The sequence below is a fragment of the Lepisma saccharinum genome, chromosome 10 (genome assembly GCF_977018435.1).
Source record: "Lepisma saccharinum chromosome 10, izLepSacc3.1, whole genome shotgun sequence".
Lineage (NCBI taxonomy): Eukaryota > Metazoa > Arthropoda > Insecta > Zygentoma > Lepismatidae > Lepisma > Lepisma saccharinum.
In genome coordinates, this window is record NC_139238.1 from 89,290,582 (window position 1) to 89,310,780 (window position 20,199).

The window sequence follows — 20,199 nt, forward strand, 5'->3', positions numbered from 1 at the left end:
GGACATTTTACTCAGTATAGTGACATGCACACAATGCATATGGCTACACTGTATTTCCCATTCTTGGAGCTGTGCAACGGGCAAATATTACTCCGCATAACTATCATAATCTCTGAACTCCCTTACGTAACGTAACATTTTTTTTTTTTTGCATAAATACAAAAAATAATAATTTGTTATGCTATTCGTGAAGCTCCAAACGCGACCTCCCTTCGTATTCGTTCTTGAGTGAATGTTCCGACAGGATGTTTCTTCTCTTCCTGAATTTCTTCGTCGTGTTTTGTTTTTGTCTTTTCGTCTCTTTATTCCTTTACGTCGTGTCCTTACAAGTTGTGTTGAGTACGCTGTTGTGATGTATTCGCCTACGTTCCAGTGACCATGTTTCAAGTTTTTCACAGGAATTCGTGAGTATTTCCGATTTTGTAACCAGTGCACGAATAAAACTATTTGCTTCAGCCTCGTAGCTAGATATTTTGGCGCCCTGCCACCTCCCCCCCTCGCCCTTCTGTTTTATTTTCGATATATTTACTGTTCTTGACAATCATCTTTATTTAAAATCCTAGTTTCGTAGCACTGATTATGTATCTATCATGTTTCGACACAATTTCTGTGGTTAAGATGAAATGACACTTGAAATTTAATATCACAACAGGACATTCAGCATCAAATTCCGCATGTATTTAAATGGAAGAACAATTGCCCATCAAAAACGTGAAGACGGAACTATCGTGCTGCCACCTACAATAGCTTTCAATAACTAGCCCTATTTCGTGTAATCAATCAATCATCTTCATCGTCGCGATTAGCCAAACGTGGAAGAAAAGCGAAGTAAAATAAACCAAATCAATCAGTCGATCATGTCTCCCCTCTCTCCTCTCCTCTTCCAATGGCGGTGATTAGGGGTGTCGAGGGGGGCAGTTGCCCCCCCAACCAGTTTTCGCCACTTTTGCCCTCGCACTATGCTAAATCGTATCTACAAAGGGAAATATACTGTCTTTGTCCCCCTAGTTCTGGCACCTGCCCCCCCCCCCGGTTTTGGGACCCAATTCCCGCCACTGGTAGCTTGATTTTGTTTGTTTTACTTCACTTTTGTGGCTAATCGCGACGATGGGGATATGATATAATGAAGGAACACGGAAATAACATCCATGCCTAGGCCGGGATTCGAACCCGGGACGCCTTACATCGCCACGGAGGCCGGCTCTCTCGTAGATCAAAAGGGGCCCATATCAAAGAAGTTACATGCAAGATAATTTTCATTATGTTTTCTCCTGGAAGTTTTCCCTAACGAAAATAAGCATAATATATTTCCAGAACGTCTTATTTATTTTAAATTCCCGAACGTTACTGCAATACATAAATACCTTTCCGCTTCTCCAAGCAGCTAGGCTAGGAAAAGTTCTCTCCACGCCTGGAGAAACCACATCGCCCCGTTTCGGAAGCAGAAATACGGCCAACAATGGGAAAAGTTTCCGAACAGAAAAGTGATAGGGGAAGGGGGCGCATTTGTTGAGGGTCGGTGGGGAATTTTTGGGGGTTGGCGGACTTTTATTGGCGTTGCGGGAAATGAAGGAGGTTGGTGGTAGCACGAAACGAGCCGCTGGATCAAATGGAAATCGCAGGGCCTGGAACAATGGCTGGAAACTCCTGGATTTCACATAATGGAGTTGCGACAGCCATTGTGTGCTTTCTCGACTGTTCCTCTGGTTATTGTTGGATTTGATCATTAACCTCCCGTTCACCTCCTTGATCCTTTTCTGTGCCGTGATCCGTGGCGAAATCCGGATAAAGTTAACTCTTCCAAGGTTGGTCTATTGAATAGGTCTGGTTTCTACCATCACGGTAACCGCATTTCTCTCTCTCTCTGTCTCTCGTTTAGCTATTTCTCTCTTTGTTTCTCTCTCCTCATCTCTCGGTCTGCCTTGCGTTGTTCGTCTCACTATCGCCTATCTCTCTGTTTGCCTCTTTAAGTCTTCATTCCTTTTCTCTAACAGTTCTCTCTTTCTCTTTTTGTTCTCTCTTCTCCACTGTCTCCTCTCTTTATCCCTGTCTGTCGCTCCCCACTATGTCTTCTTTCCTCTCCTTCTGTTCCTCTTATAGCCTCTTCCCCTCTTTCTCTTCCTCTCAATTTTAATTTCTCTCTTTTTTCTGTCTGTCTTCCCTCTTTCTCTCTTTTTGGTATCCCACTCTTTTTCTGTGTATTTTCCTTTCTCTCGCTTCCCTAATTTATCTCTCTCTTATCTTCTCTCTGTCCGTCTCCCTTCTTTTTATTTATCTTTGTCGCACTTCTTTTGCTCTCTCTTAGCATTTCTCTCTATTTCTCTTCCTCTCTTCCCTCCCTCACTCTGTACCTTCTATCGTCTCTCTCTGTTGCTCTCTCTTTCCATCTCTATCTCTCCTCCTCTTTCTTTATTTGTTGGCTCCCGCTTTTTCTATTTCTCCCATCTTTCTGTTCCTCTCTATCCATCTCTTCTCATTTCATCTATCACTCCTATATTTTCTGTTAGTCTCCCTTCTTCTCTCCGTCTGTCTTACTTTCATTCTGTTTCCTTGACTCTATCTATCCTCTTTGTCTCTTTGTTGGTCTCACTTCTCGATGCCTTTATTTTCCTCTCTCTCTTTCTATCTCTCTTTCCCTTTTAACAGCTCTACATTGTTACGTAATAATTCTCCCAGCAACAAAAACATGAAGCCTCTTCCTACATAATTATTCTCTGCTTGCAACAGACGCTGAGAAATTTGAGGAATCGTTTCCTCTTTTTGCCGTTCCCCGACCAGCGCCACGAAATACTTGAAAGTCGGGTTTAGAATTCCAGTCAGGCCGGCTGCAAGTAGTACTAGCTTGAGAGGGTCACAAAGAAACCGACCAAGCTACAATTGTGGTATTTGAAGAACTGCGAGAACTGGCAAGTATTGCGTAAATAATCTTTATCGACCTCTGTGTGCTAGTAGGCGAATCGATAGCATGTGACACGTCGATAATTCAGGAAGGGCAAAGTCCAAACGTGCTGGACAGAAATAGAATGTGAGATGTGTGGAGGTGTTCCGAGAGGAAGTAAAACTTCAGTCTCTTATTCCCGTAGCTCTTCTATTTGTTATTGATTTAAAAATCGACATCTTTTTCTGCTACAAAAACGAAGTTAATGTAAATAAATATACGCGGTTTCTGAAATGCTATTGGCAGTTCAAGTGTACAACAGTCTTTCACGTAGGAATAGAGTACACTTGATAGAGCCGTGCCACTCAACGTAGCAGCTACATTCGAGTTGTGAGACCTTGTATATGGGCTCTACAAATACGACCAATGACTATCATGCGAGAGACCCGGGTTCGATTCCTGCCGGGGGAGAACAGGGATTTTTTTCCACCTGTTCAAGCGGCGCCGGGGTCCACCCAGCGTCGTGTAAAGTGCGTACCTGGAGGAAACTGGGGGTAAAGGCGGCCAGGGACGTGGTGCTGATCACATCACCCCACCTTTGGCCGTGATCAAGAAAATGTGGAGCCCTAACTCCATACGCCTTCATGGCGTGGTGCAACGCGCCCACTTTTATTTTTCCTCAGCTTTCTCCCACTTTTGGCTAATCGCGAAGATGAGGATGAGTGATGATATGAAATTGATGAAGGGACACTCACAAAGAACACCCATGGTCAGGCCGGGATTCGAACGCGGGACCCCTGGCGCCGTAGCGCGTTGTGCTAACCACTACGCCACAGAGGTCTGCAACTCGGTTGATGTGCAGACGTTGTCCTCTGCTTATTGAAGTTTTTGATTTAATTCGTGATGCTTACATTGGACAACAGGACTGGTGATGGACAAGTGAAAAGCTTACATGTGTTTTCCACCCCGTGGAATCAACAAAATCAAACGTTTAAATAAATCAGAGAAAACAGAACTGATTGACAAGATTAGCATAACTGAAATGCGGCAAGGAAATTACTAAGAATGTACGACTCTGTTTACTTTATTTTCCGAAATAATCTTTGGGAAAGATGATTTTATTACCATGAAAGTAAATTTTAAATTGTTCTTTATGAATATAATATTTTTTTCGAAAACAATGTATTATGTATGTAATTTGGAACAGATGCAAGTCGATTAAGTGCGAAGATGAAAATAGTATGAGAATTAATTAATGTCCGAAATCATAAAGGTAAGTCAGAAAAACATAATTGACATGCTAATGTTGCTGTTTCATTCAGTCAGTCAATTTTCAGTGAAGACTGAAGATAGCCTCAATGAACTTTTTGTTATTGTTATTATTGTTATTATTATTATCCGGTGTTATTAAACTAGCTTGCCTCTTTGGGGAAAAACTACAACAGCATGTTTACATTTATTTCCTGCCCAAGCTTTGCAATACAGGTGAATTGCTTTATTTTCGAATCATTTCTGAGAGCACGAGTTAGGCAGTTACGTACAACCGAGGTGCAGTGCAGATGAAACAGCACTGCTTTGAAGTACCAGTGCGTATACATTAGTTTCGTCTGCATTTTCCGTGTTATTTTTATTATCATAATTTAATGCTTCGCTCTCAGCACAGCTTCACCTTCGTTATAGTTCCTGGAATTCACGTCGCATTCGCAATATTTAAATATAACGCGTAATTTTAACGTTTCTTCCATACCAGCAATCATAACACGCTGCTATTATGTAGTACTACTACTAAATGTAAACAAAGATCTATCCTACGTAGAGCGGCCATATTGGAAGCGACACTAGCGCTCAGGTGGTAATTTTAATCGCGAATAGCGTAGGGAGATAGACTGTTTTATATATTTTCATTTTTCTTTCTTTACTAATATCCTTTTTACCTATAATATATTAGGTAAGGTGCTCCCCTGCGTTTTGCACCACGCCGTGAAGGCGTAAAGGGGAGTGTGGTGTTAGGGCCCCACACTTTCTTGATCACGCCCGCAGGTGGTGGTGATGTGATCAGCACCACGCCCCTGGCCGCCTTTACCCCCCCCAGATTTTCCTCCAGATACCCACTTTATACGACGCTACCTATAATGGTGTTACTAATATTATAGTGCAGATTATTTGCTTTCTGAATTCTGTGGTTAATTTCAGAGTCCATTTTCCCGTCCGCAGTTAGTATGGATCCTAAATATTCGAACTGTTCTACTTGTTCTAAGGCCTTATTATTCCAATGAATGCGCACGCAGATCCTGAAATATTCGCTTCCCTGCTAGGCGTTGTGTGTGTTGCATAACTCTGCGGCGATGAGTGGATTTTAATAGCAAATGCGCAAAAAACTGCCTTGGAGTTATGCAACACACATGACGCTATGCAGGGAAGCGAGTATTTCAAGATCTATGTGTCCCACCTTTATTGCCGTTGACTGTACAAACCAGTGTTCCCGCTACGCTATCTGGAAAGTCCAAGAGAGAGACAAGCTGGCTCCTAGTATTTACATAAACTTTCACGTACGTAACGTTAAGTATGACAATGTCACCTTTAACAATTTGAATGCTTACTTCTATGCACCACGTCTTTGGCCGCGGTGGCTCAGTCGGTAACGCGTCTGACTACCATGCTAAAGGTCCCGGGTTCGATTCCCGTCCGGTTCAAATCCGGGAACTTTTCTAACGTTGGAAGCGGCCCCGGCGCCCACCCAGCGTCGAATAACATGGCTACCTGGGGGAAACCCTGGAGGGTAAAGCCGTTCAGGGGCGTGATGCTGATCACATCACCCCACTCACGGCCGGATCAAGAAAGTGTGAGACGTTACCCCCACACCCCTTATACGCCTTCATGGCGTGGTGCTATGCACAGGGAAGCACCTTACGTTTTTTTTTTACGTCTTTTGGTTGCGAAATTCGCGATTTCTTTGCAGCGGTTAGTTTCGCAGCTTTCGCATAAAATCCATTAGCTATTTCGCGATTATTTTTGTGGATGTTAATTTCGTAAATCTGGAAAACTGATAAATTCCTTAGACCTGGCAACATGTATCGTAGGTCACGTTTCGTGACCGGATGTCCACGAAACCTCAGAGAAAAGACGCCAGGAAGGTTTCTATGGGAACGCTCTGATTGCTTCTACCCCCTCCCCCCCCCTCTCACGCTTTCATGGTGAAAAATCTCCCAGCAGTGGGCTGTATTTAGCGGTGACCTTCAGACCTTTGCTTCCAGCGCGGATCGAGAAGACGCAAGAAAACTCTCTGCTGATGCCCTTCACAAGCTGAGTGCACGGATTTCTCTCTTTTCCCAAGTAGAGTACACGGCTCTGGGGTGATCAATGAGTTCGCAGAATGGAAAATTGTTAATTGCAAAACCGGGCTGTAGGGGTATGAAGAAGGAACGGTAGAGGGTTTCAGGAGCACAGAACATTTTCCAGGGGAGGTCAAAGTCGAGAAATTGTTTCCGTATGTAGGCATTGACGTCACGTTTACGTCACATAAGCAGTGCCGGACTAGAGATTTTTGTTGCTTGGTCTGAAGGTATTGTATAATTGCAATATAAACCTCTAAACTACAGACCTTCATCTATCGCTGCCTGAGAAACATTTTGAATATATTTTGGAAGAAAGTGATTCGAAACCAAAAACTTTGGAGAAACCAGTGTGTCCATACAGATAAAGCGGCGAAAATGGAATTCGATAGGAAGGAAAATGAGGCTGTCGGGAGAGAGGCGCAAGACTGTAACCCCCAGGGAGGAAGGAAAAGATTTTGTACTTCGCTTTTCGGCCACTTCTGGCTAATTTGCGAAGATGGGGATGAGTGCTGATATGATGAAATTGATGAATAAACACTCACAAACATCCATGCCCAGGCCAAGATTCGAACCCGGGACCCCTGGCGTTGTAGCCCGATTTGCTAACCACTCCGCCACGGGCCTGGCTAGGAAGGAAAAAGAGACGTGATGAAGATCTGTTCACGCTGAGGCATTGGAGGAAGGAAAGAGCTGGAATGCAGTGAAGGGAATTGCCGTCAGTAGGACCAGGTGCTTTGTTGATGCCCTTGTTCCACAGGGAACAACGGGAATTAATGATAATGAATATAAACATTAGTACAGTTACTAAACAATTAATCTCTCTTATTACCTAAGAACAATAAGTAGAACATGTTGAAGGTTAAAATCCAATGATTGTGGGAATTAAATTAAAAGTTTCCAAATTACAGTAAAACCTCGTTAATCCGGACTAATGGGGGGATAAGTTGACCGGATTAACTGAAATAACCTAAAAGAACAGTAGAAAGTGCATTAAAACTCCGTTTATAGCAACAAAACACGTTTATTATGATGTATTTAAAGGGCATAGGCCTAAATGCACTATACAGTACAGTACAAAGTCTGCGGAAAACAGAATTTCATCAGTGGTTGACTGCCTTTTCTTTGGGAAGTTCTCTTGTTGACTTCTGGCTAGATTTAAAACCTTGCATTGTGCTTTTTTGCCTGTCCGGATTAAGCGAAGTCCGGCTTATCGGGGTCCGGATTGACGAGGTTTTACTGTATTTAATATCATTTCTGATGTGCTAGGGTGTGTCGTTTATTATTTTAAATTACAAAACTGGGTGTGTTCAATTGCTAACTTGTATCTTACGAATGAAAGTGGCAAATTTTAATCATATCCAATAACAATATTTTCTTTTGTTTCATTTTCATTGAATTTTGACTCTGTAGTGAATTTGCACATTAACTATTTTTTATTGAAATATTTTTAACACGATTGTTATACAGTGCGTAGTTTATAAAATTATTAATTAATTTTCGATAGTTTTAAGTTTTTCGAAACAATCCATAAAGTCGGGAAAAATCAGATTGTTTGCTTAATTAAAAGCACCGGCGTCCTATCAACTCGTAAGAGACCGTACACAAACAATTATTTTATCAGGCGGGGCCTGAAGCGCGGGGCCAGCCTGCTCTGCACCAGCATCGTGTCTTGTCTCCACTCCACTTCAGAGCTCCTGTACCTGCATTGATGAGTTGTCAAGTTGAGAAGCTGCTGGGTAGCAGTGGAAGCTACTTTGCAAGAGGCCAGAAGAATCACGTCTTCTTTTTATCACGTTACACACGTGTTGCCTCTTACGTTCTTCTTGCACTGGAGAGGAGGCACGGCAAACCAAGAGGTGTGTCCCGTTGTCTCCCGAGCAGCTGCTGAAGGTCGATGCTTCAAGGAAATCAACCACCAACGCATTCCGATGCGTTCTTGTTGCAGCAGGGCAAGAGAGTGTGTTTCTACGTCACCACGGTATTTTGGAATGAAGCCGTTGTCAATTCTCTGTCTGGCTCCCTTATCGCACAATGCGAGAACAACCTTGCGTTCTGACGTCACCGGGGAATACTTTCATTGTTAGGCTAAATGCCTAAGTTGTTAGGTTTACGTCTCTTAGCATAAAAGAACCAAACTTAACAGACCTAGCCTAACAACATAGGCATTCCTCGTCTGACGTCAGAACGAAAGGTTGTCCTCGTGTTGTGCGATAAGGGAGACCCTATCCTTGAAGGAAACAATCACAAATCAACTTGGATTCTTGTTTAAATTCACTTTATGGACAGAAAGGCTAAACGGGACTGGACCTACAGTTTAAAGTGCGATCCGAACCGGTATGTGCTCCACCGGGTATCGAACCCGGGACCCCTTGATTGCAAGGCGACAACGTTACCACTATGCCATCGAAGCTTGATGTGCAGAGGCGGCAAGACAAAATTTTCACCCAGGCGAGGTGGATTTTTGCCCCCTCCCCCCACCTTCTAATTCCTATTAAAGCCCTACCATTGCCAAAAAATAAATCATTTCTCTACAACAATTACTTCTCGAGCTACGATTTATTTTGTGCTTCGCGGATAGTATGAAAAGTGCCTGCCCAGAAATGGCCGAAACGAACGTAGGCTATCGTACGTTAAAGCCAGTGGCGTACTCAGAATTTTCGAAAAAAGAGGGTGGGTTACGTCTACTTTTTTTTGTAATAGTCAGTCCTCATTTTCCCATCTTTCCCTGCCTTCGACGTTCTTCCTTATGTATACTGCGACAAGGGAAGAGTGCCACCCACCAATCCCCCCTTGGGCACGCCACTAGCTTAATAAATATTTTATCAAGCAGGCCTCATCTCCAGGAAGGTATCAATCAATTCGGGGCAAACGCCGGCACCTACCGACCTGTTGGTGAAATGAGGATTTATAAAACCTTTTCCTGCTCTCCTCAAAATAGGCAATACAGTAGTTAGGCTGGAGAGTTCACTAAACTATCCGATCTCGAACCGCACCGTTCAGGCGTAGGTTTATTTAAAGGTTATCTAAAGAATAGACACCGCTAACTATTCTAGACCATAAGAGAGGAGAGAAAGCGCCAGAAGCAAAGTTAGAGACAGTGCGATAAACGTAGAGGAAAAGTCTTTTAAAGTTTGGCCAGAAATGGTTCCAGCTCAGTGTTGTTACAATATGAGGGCACAATTTCCCTTTCCAAGCGACAAAATTTCCCTTTTTGGACGAATTTTTCCCTTCACCTAAGCAAATTATATAATAATAATAATAATTAGCAGTGGTAGTAGCAGCATTATTAGTGGTGGTGGTGGAAGCAGTAGTAGTACGTAGTTAAGTATTCTGTTGTATTCGTAATTAGTTTGAATTAAAAATATTTAAAAAAAATCACATTTCGGTTTCCTCACTTCCTGACCAGATGCCCCAGGTTTGAATCCTGGTCAGGAACCCATTTAATCGTTAATCCTCATCGTTACTATTTATCCAAAGATGCATAAAAGCAAAAATAAATAACAAAAATGTGAAATTCAAAATTAACATAAACTGTAATAATGTCGTCACATGACCTTAAAATTTCCCTGCAATTGTGGTATTTTTCATCGAAATTCCCTTTTCCCTTTTGGCTAAAATTTCGGTCCGAATTTCCCTGCAAAAGGGAAATTTCCCTCCACGTGGCAACACTGTTCCAGCTTTCCTTATCGCTTTCTCCTTGAACTGTTCTCAGATTCCTCCTCCTCGTGTTTCCTTGACAAAACTCTTTTTCCAGCGTCTGAGCCTCTCCAGAGATACGTTTCCAGGCTGGAGGGTAGCTGGAATCTACCGGAAGTGCTTCTCCCTGGTTGGTTTTTTATGAAAATTCCATTTCTGCCTCACCGAGTAAAAGGTCAAGCAGCGTCGGTACACATTTGCCATTCTAAGGGAAATGGCAATCTAGTTTATTTCACGAATCATTTCTGCAAAATTACTAATTTTCTAATCGAGAGATGACAGGTGAGTGGAGAAGGTTACATAATTTAGAACTGCATAATATGCATTATAAGAACAATTAAATCAAGAAGACTTAGGTGGGCAGGTCACGTGGCACGAATGAAAAAGAAAAGAAGAGTTCTTGTTGGGAAACCTGATGGTAAGGGACCAGTAGGAAGACCAAGTGTTGACACTATTTTCGGACACACTGTAAACATGGAAAACTTGTGGACCGTGTTATTTTTACGTGACAACAGCTCGTGAACACAAGGAAGAAGGGTTTTGCACCAACACCAGTGGTTCAAAGCGAGATGGCGCTGCTATCACTCAGAAAGCAGCCTTTTTTCTCTCTTTCCGGCAATATAGTTGTTGACACGCGAGTTTATCTGGAATTTTTGCCTTACCACTTTTTATCAGCAGAAAGGTCCCTAGGAATGCCTCACTGCTTCGTTTCGTGTCAAAGGTGAGTGCAGACAAACGCCGCTTCCTCCTGATAAGGGATGCAGCGAGGCACGCACTGGGTTCAGAGTGTGAGGTTCGTGCTGTTCTTGGCTTGGGACATTGTGACACAGAGAATTCTTATCTATTCTTGTATGTTGCTCGTGTCCTTTGTATACACTGCATTGTGTGCAATCCTCCGACTGAAGATGTGTCACTAACACATATACTCTGTTCCGTTTATCTCTGGAGCTGGCCGTGAATAAAGGCAGAGTAAGAGAGAAGACGAGTGGGTGGAGCGAGGCAGTACATTCTGTTGGAAAGGCTGGTACAGTCGCTTTCCCCCTCCACGCAATCCCGTTACCTCTCACGTGTTCATTGATGGAGCCTTGTTTCTGTTGCTCCAGAGACACTCGCGACAGGGTATAGGTATTGTCCCGTGTGATGCACTAAAAATTAGGATTGATTGATTTGGTTAATTTTACTTCGCTTTTCTGCCACTTTTGACTAATCGCGAAGATGTGGATGAGTGATGATATGAAGAAATTGATGAAAGGACACTCACAAAGAACATCCATGCCCAGGCCGGGATTCGAAACCGGGACCGTATCGCGCTGTGCTAACCACTTCGCCACGAAGGCTGTCTAAGAAAAATAAAAATTAGGACTTAGTGCATCAACGGATAATGATAAAACTGACCGGATAATGCACACGTTTGGATAATTGAACATTTAAGATAATCTGAATATCCGGGTAATCCGACAGTTTGGATATCCGGATAATTTGTATATCCATGTCATTGCATAGTGGTTCGGATAATACTTTCAACTGTAGGTCCAGTCCCGGTTAGCCTCTCTGGTGATCTAGTCGGTAAGCCGTCTGACTGACATGGGCGCCGCAACCGTGAACTGACCTGTTTTGCGCACAGATTTTGATCTAACGTTGCCACTTTGATAGCTTTAAAGTCTGTGCGCAAAACTGTTTTATTTTTGAGACAAGAAGAGAGAGAGAAATTAGAAATAAAATAGTAAATCTCTTGAGGATTAAATAAAAAATTTAATTTGACCAGTAAATGTAGCAGTCAAGATACAATTTTCATACTAATTTACATAATACAGTCACTATTGACACCATCAAGCTTTTAACGTTTCCTTGGTTGTAATTTTAACCTTACAGTTTTCGGAAATTTAATACGTCCTGTCTCATATTCTGAATGTCTGTAAGTTTTAAGTTTCTGATACTGTTCCACTATGAAGGTATGTTTTTTTCAATTTGCTTGCTTAATAGCCTCTGTAATATATAATACTTGTATATAATCGACGATACTTAAGTCCATCCTTAATCGGAAATCCGCTATTAATCACAACGCAAGGTACATTGGGGCAAGCCTGGGCAGCTGGAGTGTGGTGCTGATCACATCACTTCCAAAATGACCCTACCCCCACATGCGCCTTCATGGCACGGTGTTATATGCACGGGGGTCTTTCTTTACCTTACCATATAATTCGGATAATATCCGGATAAAATTTTATCCGGTTTTGGTAATCCCTAGTCCAAACTAATCATATAACCAGCTCAGAGGCGAATTTTTGTCGTGGAGGGGGGGGGGGCAAGTACCAGGAGGATAAACGTACCAATAATAATAATTACATTCCTGGTATTTTTTCAACATGTTCAATTTCATATTAGCTAATAATGGAAAGCCGGCACACAAACTGTATTCTTGAAAGATAAATTTTTTTTTTGTACATATGACATGTGTAACTCTCATGTAGAACACATGTTTTACACAATATGCAATATGGAGCGACGTAAAATAAGAAAATACATGTGCAACATGTTAACACTAATGTGCAACATGTTAACACTAAATTGTGCACGTATTCAATCCAGCAAAAAAACACGTGTAAGTCCACACACACACACACACACACACACACACACACACACACACACACACACACAACCCACCTCATAACAAACCAACAGCAAAAATTATATAAATTGTTTCTCTCATGTATGTGCTCCTTTTCCTCAAATCAGTTGTTCATACATTTAAAACAAGACTGTTTGGCAACAACAGGCTGAAGTACATATTTGGTCTTACTTCTCTCTCTCCCTAGTCATTTCAATGTATTACAGACAAATAATTAATTATTTTGCGAGCTAAGGGATCAAGAAAAATTTTAGATCCAATTTTTGCAAACTGAAAACATATTGATTTAATAGGGCGAAAATAATTTCCGAGGCGCCATGGCATACTCTCTTTTACAACTTTGTAGATTTTGATTGTTGAGTGCCCAGGTCCGACTCCTGCCGCCCCCTAGCAACGGCTCTGAACTTGATGAGACTGTGAGAAAGTGAGACAATGCAAGCGAAGCGAGCAAGAAAATTTTACGAAACTTATTTTCATTTACATAAAATTTGAAATCGAGGGGGCAATTGCTCCTCTGTGCCCCCCTACAGGTGCTCTTGGCCGTCTTGAAAAAAAATGCAAGAAATATATGAAAACTAATTCCATCTTGAGTACCATTTTGTCCTTCTACTCTTAGATTCTGCTAGCTTTGCTTTTCTTTACTTCAATGTTTGCCCCCCCCCCCCAGAATTGGTTTCTATCCAAGGTTGGGGGAGCAATGCCCCCGCCCCCTGTGGTTGTGCCACTGAACCAGCTCACCTCCAATCGCTCTCCACATGACTGGAGATTGAATTTCCGGCCAGGAAACCCTCGCCTCTTCCACCAGCTGGGGGATTCCCAAGCCCCGCCACCTGTCGGAAGGTCCGTGGAATGAAATCGTGCGAGGATGGCTGGAGACACAAACCAACAGAACGGTTCTAGATTGAGACGGGGACGACAGACGGACGCCGAACTGCAGCGTCACCGCGGCCCTTTCCAGAAGCGACCACAATCGCCAATTGTCTCGGAGCACGCGAACGTGCTTTTCGTCGACAATGAAAAGGTTTTTATCAAGACTGTGATTCAGTTCTTATCTGCAGCAGAGAAAGGCGTAACCAGTGACTCATTTGATATGACGACGATCCAGCAACTGTTTATGTACCGTGCGAATTAAAAGTTTCTGCTCTGCTGGACGCCTTTCAGTGCTGATGTAAAAATGAAGGGCATTTGTACCATTAATTATAACACATTATGAAAATAACAATAGAAACATAGTAAGTGATATATTTTATCGCATACGTTAAATCAAAACAAAACAAAATGTTATTTTTGGCTTGAGCTTTGTTGAGTTTTTAAGTCCACTTTATGCACAGAAAGTCTAATCAGAACTGGACCTACAGTTTAAAGTGTGGCCGCGGTGGCTCAGTCGGTAACTCGTCTGACTACCATGCTCAAGCCAGGTTCGATCCCCGGTCTGTTCAAATCCGGGAACTTTTCTAACGTTGGAAGCGGCCTCGGCGCCCACCCAGCGAGCGTCGAATAACATGGGTACCTGGGGGAAACCCTGGGGGGTAAAGGCGGTCAGGGGCGTGATGCTGATCACATCACCCCCACTCACGACCGGATCAAGAAAGTGTGGGGCGTTACCCCCACACCTCCAATACGCCTTCATGGCGTGGTGCTAAGCATAGGGGAGCACTTTACCTTCTTTTAAACTTTTTTACCGAACCATAGTATCGAACCCGGGACCCCTTGATTACAATTGATTGATTGAGCTTGTATTTTAAGTCCACTTTATGCAAAGTGAGGCTAATCGGTACTGGACCTACAACTTAAAGTGGGATCCGAATCACTATGAGCCTCCATCGGGTATCGAACCCGGGACCCCTTGATTACAAGGGGACGACTTTACCACTACGCCACCGGGAATGCCTTACTATTTTTGGTGTAAGAGATGATATTGATTCACACATAAACAAAATGTTTTTGAATTTTTTGTGACAGCAAAAGCGTTTGTAAAGCATCATCGTAAGTTGGTCTATACTGGAGACTTCCAAACCGTCAATCGCGAGCTACCGTTACCTTACGAAGGCCTTTTCCAGTGGCCCTTGAATGGGTTTTCCACACCAGAGTTTCTCAAGCACAGGACCGCGATAGGTTCTTATGAAATTTCAATTCGCGCAGCAGTTTTCATGTTTTCATTATCAAATATTTTTTTAATAGAATCATTCTGAGCAATTGGGCGCTGTTCAAAGGGCGACATGGCAACAAAATTAACTTAATATTGTTGATTAGATGAGACTACAAGGTTTCATCAAATGGTTCATAATTCGTTTTCATTTGTTCAGTGACGGCACCAGAGGGGGCTAATGGAGAGAAAACCTGAATTCAGCTCCTTTACAACACACCAAGTAAGAAAAACGCTATAAATAATGTTTTTTTTTTGGTCCGAAATACCCATGTTCGTATGATATTTAGGTGCATAGAAATGTGAATGCCCCCTATCTCCCCCAATCCAATCTTCTCTGGCGCCAACGCTCCATTCGTCCGTACTCCGTCCTCACAAGCAATAACTTCTTTCAGTAGTCCAATCAGGCCGGTTCACCAACATCAAGTGGTGAGCTGAAGTGGTGAGCAGTGTTACCAACTTCTTACCCGAAAAAATCACCAAGGTTTTTGTTTTTGGGTATAACCTAACCTAAGGCAAGGAACTGGCAACCTTGCTTGAGGTATTTTCTCGCAGTGTTGCCAACTCCTCACTCGAAAAAATCACCAAGGTTTTTTTTTCTTGCTCTAACCCAACCTAAAGCAAGGAGGTGGCAATTTTGCTTGAGGCTTGCCTTACAGTGCATAAAGCAAGGTTGCCAACCCACTGGTACTTTTGCCATAGCCTTTTACAAGAAAAAAAGAGAGAGGGAAGAGTTAAACAACCGACAGCTTACCCACAGCCTTTTTTGCTCTAACCTAACCTAAAACAAAAAGCTGGCAACTTTGCTTGTGCAATCAACCCGGTTGACCGCCCTCAAGTAAAGATCAGCGTTGCCAACTCCTCACTCGAAAAAAAATCACCAAGGTTTTTTTTTTGCTCTAACCTAACCTAAAGCAAGGAGGTGGCAATTTTGCTTGTGCAATCAACCCGGTTGACCGCCCTCAAGTAAAGATCAGCGTTGCCAACTCCTCACTCGAAAAAAAAATCACCAAGGTTTTTTTGGTCTAACCTAGCCTAAAGCAAGGAGCTGACAACTTTGCTTGTGCAATCAACCCGGTTGACCGCCCTCAAGTAAAAATCAGCATTGCCAACTCCTCACTCGAAAAAAAAATCACCAAGGTTTTTTTGGTCTAACCTAGCCTCAAGCAAGGAGCTGACAACTTTGCTTGAGGCTTGCCTTACAGTGCATAAAGCAATGTTGCCAACCTACACACACTAAACAAGGAGAGCCGACAACAAATATGTACTGCCGTAAAAGAGAGAGAGATGGGTGGATGGTAATATAGTATGTGTGTGCGTGTGTGCGTATAATATGTAGTATTATTAACTAGAGTGTGTTGGCAATTTACTTACAACTAAAAAAAAATAGAGATGCCAATGTTGGTGTAAGATGAAGAGAGAGATTTATGGCCGGCAACAGTAACGAGCGAATGCGCCATATCGTAATTTTCCAACTCCGTATATCGTGATTTTTGTAAACCTCTCTCGGGGGAACGTTGTGACGCAAACAAACAAACAAAATAATAATTGTTGTTTTTAGGAGGCCTGGCCCCTATAACCTCGCCAGGGTGCGTGGTGCCCAACCAAAAATGTAAAAGTTTTCTAATGGCTGCGGTTATAGATTACCGCACCTCTGTAAAGTTTCACGTGTTTTTTTTTTTCCCCCAAACTTCCATGAAACCCTACAGAGGACCTCCGTAATGCATGCAACGTGTACTAACGACTCTAGTGTTATTTGATGTTGTGATATTTTTGGATATAGAGTTTTATTGTGAGATATAGATAAAAAATGATTATGTTTATTATAATATTTTCTTGATGAAGATGGAGAATGTATGTAAATAAAATTGCATGCTTTTTTTAGTGTGTGTGTATGTGTTTTTGATGTTTCGACAGCATCTGAAACGATAAAAAAATTTTATTGTTAATTTTCACGTGTAAAAAACAACAACAAATTTTTTTTTTGTGCAAATTTTCTGATTGTCTCGTGCTATAGTGCAAAAAAGATATTGTGACTGATAACTAATGAAATTAACATTTGTAAGTGATCTGAACTAGTGAAATTCGTATTGTGCCATTGTAACTGATTGTGCTAGTGCAGAAAATTTCTTATTGTGCAAGAAAATAGATGTTAAAAAACTTGTTAAAACTGCTCTGTGACCCTCTCGTTCTTCACGTCGTAGGCGAAGGACTTCTCTGCAATCAGGATGACACTGCATAGGGTATCCTCGGGCAAGGCATCGTGGAACTCGCAGACGACCTTGATGTTGGTTCGATCGTTGACCACAACCTTCTTCCTCTTAGATGTATTGATGACGAACATCGGCCTGCGGATTTTGAACTCGCTGGGCGTGTAGTACACGTCCACGCTTCCCTCGGTCACGCGTTTGTAAGCTGTGTAAGCTTCGTAAAGTTTGAGGTAATCGTTTTTGGTCACGTCGAGGTTGTAATTCTCGCGCGGGAACACTTCGTTGCGTCCATTCTTCAGATAAACGTTCTTGATCTTGCAGTCGTCGAATTTGCTGGAATCTTTTTCCTGATTCTTGTCCCTCCCGGTCTGAAAGAGCACCACCACGAAATCTGGCATGTCGAACTGTATGTTGTTGAACTGCGTCGTCACGTCGAATTCCATGTGACTTCCCGACGCCATCTTTTGCACGCACTGGTAACCGTGAAAGTGAATCGACACCTGCGGACTTTTCAAGATCTCCGCTTTGTACTTGAGGGCGTAGTTCGTTTCGTATTCCACCACCGGCATTCTCAATTCCATGCTCCGGATGACGCACTTGGCTGCTTCGGGTAAAGTGTTGGCTATCGGCGTGGTGCCGTCCGGACCCAAAGTAGCGTATCGCATCAGTGCGTCGTTGTCGTTGGCCGCTCTTCGAAACGTGATCCTCAGTCCTCCCTTCCACATGATCTCCTTGTAGTCCGAGAAGAAACCAGGCAGCAGACGCATGGGAAAGAGCACCGTGTGACTTCTCGTCGATATTTTGGTCCCTGCTTCGAATCCTCCCGCCTGGTAGTATGCTGCGTCCGTTTTGGATAATTTCAAAGTTCCCACTGCCGTCGACGTGATGCCTGGATAATCGATTCTGTCTATGACGGTGTTGTGTTTCCTCACCTCCACCTGCGAGAACAGGTGAGGCACGAAGTTGTCCACGAGTATCAAGTTTGCTGCTGCGGGAAACGCGTCTCCGCTTTCTTTCTTCACCACGTCGAATTGAAGGTAGAGGTCCGCTCTGTGAGGATGAACGAACCCATCCCCTACGTCCACGTCGTATTCGATCTCCCTGTTCGCTTCGTTCAGATTGGCGAACGTGCGACGGTTGGGAGGGAAAGATTGCAATTCGTAACTTTCGATTTGCTCCATTTTACATGTATGGTTATTTATTATACGTTGATCTCCACGATGGCCGTCGTAGTGGCACCTGCGAAATCCACCACGTCTCCTTTCTCGTTCGTCACCACCAACTCTATGTCGTCTATGCGGTTGCGACATACTGGAAAATAGATCGGTGAAGAGGGCGTGTAGATGATCGGTTCCATGAACTCGGAACTTGGTTTGAAAGTGGCTATGATTCCCGTCTGCTTGTGACTTCCTAACAATCCGTCCGAAGATTTCGTGATCATTCCTTCCGCCACGTTACAGTGCACGTTCAGAGTCTCTATGGCCAAGAATTTAGGAATGTTGGTTGCCACGTGCTTGATGCCAGCTTCGAGTTTGGTGTCGTTCTCGAAACCTAAAAGTTCTCCCATGGTGCCCAGGTTCACGGTCTCCGTCGCGGATAGGATTTCCACTCTGTGCGTGACCGAATTTTGAGAAAAGTACGTGCCTTTGGGTAACTGAGCTTGCAAAGTGGAAAGATTGTATTGTCCTGGCGTGACGACGATGTGTTCGCTTCCGACGCTAATTTTGTTGTTGTGCTGCGTAACGTTAGGTATGAGGTACATGCTGTAGAATGCACGCAGAGCCACGGATTTAGGATAGACGATGTCGTCGTGCAGCGTGAGTTTCAAGATTGAAGATTCGCTCGTGAGATGGAACACGCCCATCCTAGTGATGCTGTTTGAGGTTCCACAATGCTTTCTGAAAATCTTCGATCGTAGGGTTATTTATTTTAGAGAGAAACGCGAGCACGGAGAGGCAGAGATGACCGCAGTTCACGTCTCCGAAATCTTGAATGCGTTCGTCGTTGTAGTATATGGAGGTTTTGTTCGTTTTCACATAATAGACTAAATTTGTAGGTGGAACACCTCCGAAAGAATCGAAAACGAATGCTTTATCATTATCGTTTTTGTGGTAACATATCCAATGCGTGCCTGGATTTTCTTGACCGTCCAAGTTGACTACTCCGCATTCTCTTCTTTTGACGCTTGAAGGTAACGAGTCGGACATGAAAACTCCTCTGAAGTGTTTGATTTGTAACGGTTCGATCAGAGATTCAATGTCTCGGTTGGTGAGTGCTTCTGTTTCTTTTTTTTATATTTCTTCAAAGCATCGAGGTTGCTTTTTTGTTTTTTGGTTATACCTTTCCCCTTCTTCTCCATGGCCAGGTTGTGACGTTTCTGTTCTTCCAATTCCGCCTTGTTCTTCTTCGAGTCGATGACGGTTTTCGCGATGGCGGCACTTCCACCGGCCAAACTTCCAACGGCCCCCAATGCTGCCAGGATGGCCGGGATGCTGAATATGAAACCTCCGATCTTTTGCTGTTTCCGCGAACGCTGCAATCTTTTCAATTGAGGTGTGCTGAGCAGCAATTTCATTCCGTGTCCTTTCGACAAGCAAGAACGTTTCTTCTCGCGTTGTTTCTTGGTGAGTAACCCATCGAGGGCACCTAGATTTTTAAGATTGGAGTATGGTATCTGGTACACGACACCCTTGGGCTTCATGTTGATGCTCTATGTGTTATTTTCACGGTATGTTATTTATATATATATTCTGAGATTTTTTTTGTGTAGTTTTTTACGGTATGTTATTTATATATTTTCACGGCCTCGCACTTGTTACACAAATTCTATTACGTGCTTCGTTTTCTTGCCAAGAAGTTCCTTTGTCCCCTTGTACACGATTCGAGTTTTGTTCTCAATTAAAATAGATAGCTTCTCATCCGATAACATGTTAGCATATCGATCTGGTAAAAATAGACTGTATTGTGCGTTGAGCAACAGGCGTACCTTGGGACCATACTGGGTAGAAACGATTGAACCGGAAGTTATCGTGTAAGATTTGTCGACTTCCAATTCCCGAATTTTTACATACTCAAATGACAAATTTAGCATTTGTTTTAATGCTTGGTGCTCACTCATTTTTTCGGTCGTCATATCAAAAAAAATTTCAGAGTGTTAGAGAGAAATTTAATTGTTTTTCACGATGTGTGTCATTTATATATACCGAAGATTATTTTTTTCACGATGTGTGTTATTTATATATCAAGTTTTTTTTGACACGTATATATATTATTATTTTTTTAACGGAGGAAGAAAGTTCGTG

At 42.8% G+C, this 20,199-nt stretch overlaps 1 protein-coding gene across 4 annotated transcripts in view; it reads left to right on the forward strand.

Annotated features, from left to right (window-relative positions):
• The window catches only part of LOC145994016 (uncharacterized), a 359,286-nt gene that overhangs the window by 235,180 nt on the left and 103,907 nt on the right, over positions 1-20,199 (forward strand). The window contains exon 1 of one of the 4 annotated variants that reach the window (XM_083130092.1): positions 241-404. The exons of the other annotated variants lie outside the window; for them this stretch is intronic. The gene's annotated coding sequence lies outside the window, so the exon portion shown is untranslated. Of the gene's footprint in view, positions 1-240; positions 405-20,199 lie in introns of those variants that run through there. 4 annotated transcript variants of the gene reach the window in all.